Genomic DNA, 6,958 nt, shown 5'->3' with positions numbered 1-6,958 from the left:
CCCCAGCCACCCCCTTCCCCTTTCTGCCCATCCTGATGAACCGGCTCCATTCCAGGAATTCCCTGGCCATCAGCGGGAACCAGGGTGGAGAACTTCCAGAACCTTCCTGTCTTCCGGGACATGCAGAATGAGCTTAGGTCGTGAGCATGGGCAGAAGCTCTGGACCACGAGAGAGCAAATGTTAGGAGGGCTGTTCCTCCCGGGCAAACTGCTTTCCCGCTAGTGATCATTTCGCCCACTTTCCAAGATGGGGAGTTAGTTTCAGGTTCCTACGGGAGGTCCTTTTCCTTCCCTTACCACGCCCCCCCCCCCAACTCCAAGACTAACAGTCTTGCTCTGCATGCGCGCCTGCCGCTTCTCTAAGCCTGGCCTTAAGGCACTGGGAAGTTCCTGTAGACAGACACCCAGATGACCCGAGCAAGAGACACCTAAGGGGAACGGAAGGCCTCAGGCAGAAAGGAAGGCGGCCCAGAGACAGCCTCCCTGGGGGCGCTCGCCCCGCTACACTGGAATGTCACTTGTTCAGAAGCACCTTAGAACAAGCGAGTCACGGCTTGGGGCTCGGAAACCTGATTGGAAGCCAGATGAACTTGGGCCTGATTCACCCGAGATGTGTTGACTGTGCACAAAGCTTCTCTTTGCACAATCAACAAAAAGGGCACTTGTCTAGCAAAGTAAGGGCATAAACCACATCGCTGGGGGTGGCCTGTTTAGTCTACCTAAACCAATACTTTTGAAGCACTTTAGGAATATCTATGTAGAAGTAGCCTGGGCTAATTATCATCAGTTCTCATGTGTTTGTTAAAGAAACATTTGCAAGACCTTTACTCGGTGACCTTTTTGTAAGACATTAGTTTGACATACTCCGTGTGTACTTGAAAATAATAAAGTTGCATTTCTTTACGGAAGAGGAATCCCTTCCACAGCTCAGGTTTCTAGACTGAGTACTTGCCTTCCCCCCCCCCCCCACCCCATGCTGTGTGCGGGACGTGTGCGGGACGTGGCCTGTGGAGGAAGCCGGAAGCCGTAAAGAGCGGGAAGGAGATGGGGAGAGGAAGGAAACGGTCTGGGGGCAGGCGACGTCAGCGGAGAGGGCCAGAGGGGAAGAAGCCAGGCTGCGAAATGACCTGGAAGAAAAGCCAGTGGAGGCCTCCTTCCTCGTGGCCGAACATACCCCGAGGGCCACAAAGGTTTGTCCAGAACAGGGAAGGACCTACGAGTCTATGGGGGCCCAGATCCTCAAGGCCACTTCTGCTTTCTCTGTTCCAGACCAAAATCAGGCCGCCGTCAGTCTGAGGGGTGGGGGAAGGGGATGGTCAAAACCAATGAACAGCCTATACCATAGGCAGAGCCCCGGTCTGGGTGCTGTTTAGGGGACGGAGGGAAAAGTGGCTGCAGCCCTTGAAACTGACCTAAGTAGCCGACTCTGGAAGCCTTCGTGGGCGGGGCGTGACGGGCAGCGGGGAGGGACGTCTGTGTGCTGCAGGTGCAGGGGCCGTTGGGTGCCGGGCATTCCTCCCCGGGGTCCCCGGGAATGGGACAGGAGAAGACACCAGCACTGACGACCCAGGCCAGGATCTGGGAGCGGGAGTCAGAAGTCCGTGCCCGCCACCTTCAGCTCCGCGGGCGCGGTGACGGTGACGGTGACCTTAGCGGGAGTATTACCCGCAGCTCACTGCGTGCCCTGACCGTGTCAGACCTTCGTTTGCACAGTCTCGTGTAACTCTACCTCCGGGCCTTCCCTCTTAAAATTCCCGCTGCCGGGAACACGCTTCCCGCCATTCACATGCCTGGCTTCCTCACCTCGTTCAGACGGCTCCCCAAACGTTCCCTCCTCGGAAAGGCCCGCACGGAGCACCCCAATAAAATTACGCTCCCGGGAGCCCTTTCCCCATTCTCTTTGCTTTATTCATACATGCTTGCTACCTCAAGTTTAGGGAGGCGATATATAGAAATGTATGCCCACAACTGAAACATACATGATATTTGCTTTGCTCGACCGACTCCGGCATGCACTCGGGGATATTTTCTCTTCTGTCCACCGCCTTTATGTTTAGCAGCTAAAACCATGCCTGCAACATATTGGGCAATGAAAACAGATTGGCCGGGTGACTGAAAGGACCCTCAGGATACGGTGAGATGCACGCTGCTGTGATCTTTAATTTACAGATGAGAAAATTAGAAGGGTTGGAAAGGTCAAATTACGTCTTCAGAGTCTCCAGGATGGTGCGTATCCGAATCAGGACCTGACTCTCCACCAGCGTGGCCCCCAGGGCCGGCCCTCTTAGCCGCCACACCACACTCTCTCTAGCCCAGAGGGCGCCTGGCCAGCCCGGTGGTTTAGGGAACCGTGGAGGCTTCGGAGGGAGTCAGGGATTCGCGCGACAGGAACGTTGGTGCGGTAGGGGCTGGGCAGACACATGTGACGAGAGAGAGCCAGGCAAAGGGAGAGGACTCGGTCTTAAAGATGCCGGAGGGGGTTAAGAAGAAAGATGCCGAGACTGAACCATCCACTGGAGGATTTAGTCCAAGGTGAGAGAATCTTAGCACTGGAGGTAGTTAGGGCTGGAGGTTAAGGCCAACCTCCGATCCAGGCAGAAATGCTTTCCACGGCATTTCCTTTTTATCCACAGAATAGGAAATGTGATGACTCACCCAGCAGAGACAGACGACAAGCTAAATATTCATCATGCTAAGAAGGCAGCAAAAAGATAGGAAAAACTGAGTTGATCGATATCAAAGGAAGACATCTGACACAAAATGAGTCTTTCAAAAACATCCTCAGCTCCAGTGTGAATTCAGTGGAGAATTGTTTTCCAAATTCCTTCAAAGAGCATCTTTAGATTATTTCCACTGTACTAGAATATAGGGGGGGAAATGGGCATTGCCCAGCCTATTTTGTGAGACAAATACAGTTTTGATACAATTTAATAAAACATATCTTTGATGACTCCCAGCAAATCACAGAATGCAACTACAGCACATTATATGTTAAACCAAGAGCTAACATGCCCTAGACAAAATGATTAGATAATCAGCTCAAAAAATGTTGAGGGGGCGCCTGGGTGGCTCAGTCGGTTAAGCGTCCAACTTGGGCTCGGGTCATAATCTCGCGTTTCGTGAGTTCGAGCCCCGCCTCGGGCTCTATGCTTAGAGCCTGGACCCTGCTTCCGATTCTCTGTCTCCCTCTCTCTCCTCCCCTAACCCACTCGCATTCTGTCTCTGTCTCTCTCAAAAATAAATAAACATTAAAAAAAAATGTTGAGAAAGTTATCAGTAAGATTCAGCATCTATTCCGGATTAAAGTGTTGGAAGGAAAAGCATATAGGATGACTAATCATCCTCCGAGAAGACAGGAAGTGATGTAGTAAAAGTCTGGAAAACTATAATCATAGCAGCTATACCAAAAGCAATAGCAACATTTGAAATCCTGAATTAGGAGTTTATATTTAAGTGGTCTAAATATAGAGACCAACCAGAAGAAATAAAAACTTATTTCAACACAAAACAACAGGAGCAAAAAAAAAATCACAAAAATCCTAGAAGCAATGAGTTCAAACTTACAGGGTACGAGATACCAATTTAAAAAAAAAAAAAATCCCGTGTATCCCTAAAATTAGTGAGATAGAAAATATAGTACAAACAGCTTCCGTACGCAAAAGAATCAAAACCAATTACACTCAAGATCCCACGTGTGTGGGGCGCCTGGGTGGCTCAGTTGGTTAAAAGTCTTCAACTTGGGCTCAGGTCATGATCTCGCGGTCCGTGGGTTCGAGCCCCGCGTCGGGCTCTGTGCGGACAGCTCAGAGCCCGGAGCCTTTTTCGGATTCTGTGTGTGTGTGTGTGTGTGTCTCTCTCTCTCTGCCCCTCCCCTGATCACGCTCAGTCTTTCCCTGTCTCTCAAAAATAAATAAATGTTAAAAAAAAAAAGATTCCACATGTGTGACATATGGCACTTATTAAAGAAACTTTAAAAGCGCGATAAGAGTAACAAAGGCATGAACACAGGGCTTGTTAAGCATGGCTGCTGTCTGGGAGCCAGAATGCAGGAAAGAGAAACAGAAGTTGCTACCAAGGCTCAACCCAATATCAAAATCCTGTCTGTATTTTTACAAAACACGGCATGTCGGTCGTGACATTCGGCTGCAAACGTGGTCAGGCGAGAACGTCAGAGTTTTTTTTATAAGTAATTATGAAGCCAAGAAGCTGACAGCCGCGGTGACCCTAGCAGACCAAAGTGACCATTATCAAAACCTTGTCACGTCGAGCTCAAACCTGAAAGTTCATCATTCGTTCGCCATATTTTGGGAACTATTTGTGGACCAGCCTCTCTGCGCTATTCTGGGAACTGGGTATGCAGCCGGGAAGAAGGCGGGAAAGGTCCCCCCCCGGTCACGGTCACGGTCACGGAGAAACAGACAATTAGCAAGTCAACGCGTAAGTGGGCAGGATGATTTCAGAGGGTGGAAAGGGCGGTGCGGACCACAGGGACGGACTGTGGGCTGCACGTGTGGTGGCCAGCTATTTTGGATCTGACAGCCAGAAGGCCTCTCTAAAGAGGTAGACTTTTGAGCCAAGATCTGTGGAACACAACGGGGTTTCCAAAAATAATTTCGATTGATTACATGTCAATCAAGTTGCTTTGGGGGGCACCCTCCCACGTGCAAGGCTGGGCTGAGGGCGGTGCCCACGTGGATGGCGCACGGGTGAACTTGGCAATTTTAACTTCAATTCGATCCTTGCTGTCAAGGGTCTTACGAGCTACATTACACACAAAGACCGGGCAAGACTGTTTGTAACGAGTATTCCAAAGGGCTCCTACAAATCCATAAGAAAAAGGAGAGAGTGGGAAAGCGGGGGACGTCAAGAACAATTCACAAAAAGAAACGTGAAATCCAGGGCGCCTCGGTGGCTCAGTGGGTTGGGCGTCCGACTTCGGCCCAGGTCATGATCTCACGGTTCATGAGTTCGAGCCCCACGTCAGGCTCTGTGCTGACAGCTCGGAGCCTGGAGCCCGCTTCGGATCCTGTGTCTCCCTCTCTCTCTGCCCCTCCCCAGCTCATGCTCACACTCTGTCTCTGTCAAAAATAAACCTAAAAAAAAAAAATGAAAAAAAAGAGTAGGATTATTAAAAAAAAAAAACAAAAACAAAGGAACATGAAATCCAGAAAGCCAATTACCGCATGAAAAAAATGCTCACAATAACGCAATGCAAATTAAACTACAAGATACCAAATCTCACCAATTATAATGGTGACAGAAGAGGATCAAAGTCACCCAGTATAATCCCACACCTGCCCGTCATTGCTGGGACATAGAGAGAGGAAGAGCCCTTTTCAAGAGCAATCTGGCAGATTCTGCTAAGATCTTAGATGAGAGGATCCAATCCTATGACTCAGCAACAAACTTCGATGTTACAGAAATTGAAACTTGGGGGCCTAAAGGTAACTATATATAAGGATACCACTTCAGCCATGTTTCCAATGATGAAAAAGAAAAGGAAATTATCCTATAAATGCACGAGTAGTGGAGTGATCGGATAGACCGCGGTCAATACGGAACATGGAATGCACCACCACCATTGAAGACTGAGTTCAATTGCACAACAGATTGGCAACCACAGGGGACTTGAAGGACTCTATAAAAATTAAGAATACATTTCCTTCGAGATTCTATTTGTATAAACAGAAAAAAAGACTGGAAGGATTGCACACACACTGTCAACAGCAGTAACACCACCAGTGGGGGATCTAAGTTTGGAGGCAGGACAAGAGGCGGACCTGTAGTTTTTATTTGGCACCTTTTTTTTTTTTTTTTTTTTTTTTTTACTTTTTGAATGTTTATTTTTTTTTCATTTTTTTTTCAACGTTTATTTATTTTTGGGACAGAGAGAGACAGAGCATGAATGGGGGAGGGGCAGAGAGAGAGGGAGACACAGAATCGGAAACAGGCTCCAGGCTCCGAGCGGTCAGCCCAGAGCCCGACGCGGGGCTCGAACTCCCGGACCGCGAGATCGTGACCTGGCTGAAGTCGGACGCTTAACCGACTGCGCCACCCAGGCGCCCCTTGAATGTTTATTTTTGTGAGAGACAGAGTACGAGTAGGGAGAGGGCAGAGAGAGAGGGAGACGCAGGATCTAAAGCAGGCTCCAGGCTCCGAGCTGTCAGCACAGAGCCCGACGCGGGGCTCGAACCCACAAGCCGGGAGATCCTGACCTGAGCCAAAGTTGGGAGTCTCCACCGACGGAGCCACCCGGGGGGCCCCTATTTGTGCATTTTTAATTAAGCCGCAAATAAAACAAACAGTAGTTCACTCGAGCTATTTCTTGAGCACATACTACATGTCAGAGTGCTCTACACAGAGCACCTCACTTGAATCCTTACTTTTGCCGCCTTAGTTAGATGATATCCCCCTTACGGACGAGGAAAGAGGGGCACAGAGGGGTTAGGTAACTTGCCCAAAGCCACACAGCTGGTAAGCAGAGGAGCCAGAGTTCCACCCCAGGACAGATTCAAAGGCCCAAGATCTGACCTCTTCTGCTACGACTTCCCAAAAGCTCAAGGTCGAGGGTGGTGGAGAAGGGGGTCTCAGTAAGCGCATGCTCACACACAGTGCCTGCTTTGTTTTTCTGTCAGCTGCCGAGGGCCCCTGGGAGCCCCGGAAGCCCGAGGGACCCAGCGGGGGCCCCGGGCCCAGTCTTGCCCTCACACTGAAACTCTCACTGTGGCGGAAACTCAGAACCTGCTCCCGTCACCCTCGAGCCCGGAGACAGGACTTCTGGGATCTGGGACGGAACTGCGGTGAGGCCTTTGTGACCACAGAGCCGGGCGTTGCCGTGGCGCCCACAGGGCCTGGGCCGTGGGGCGGGGGGGCCCTCCTCACCCTGACCCACCTGCTCGGCGCCCTCGGCACCTGCACCTCCTCACTGAGGCAGGGGGCTGCCCCCACCCTTGTCCCC

This window comes from Lynx rufus, unplaced genomic scaffold (assembly GCF_022079265.1).
Source record: "Lynx rufus isolate CCGP_SWC_20201006 ecotype Redwood Valley unplaced genomic scaffold, mLynRuf1.p SCAF_31, whole genome shotgun sequence".
Lineage (NCBI taxonomy): Eukaryota > Metazoa > Chordata > Mammalia > Carnivora > Felidae > Lynx > Lynx rufus.
This window is presented reverse-complemented; position numbering follows the sequence as displayed.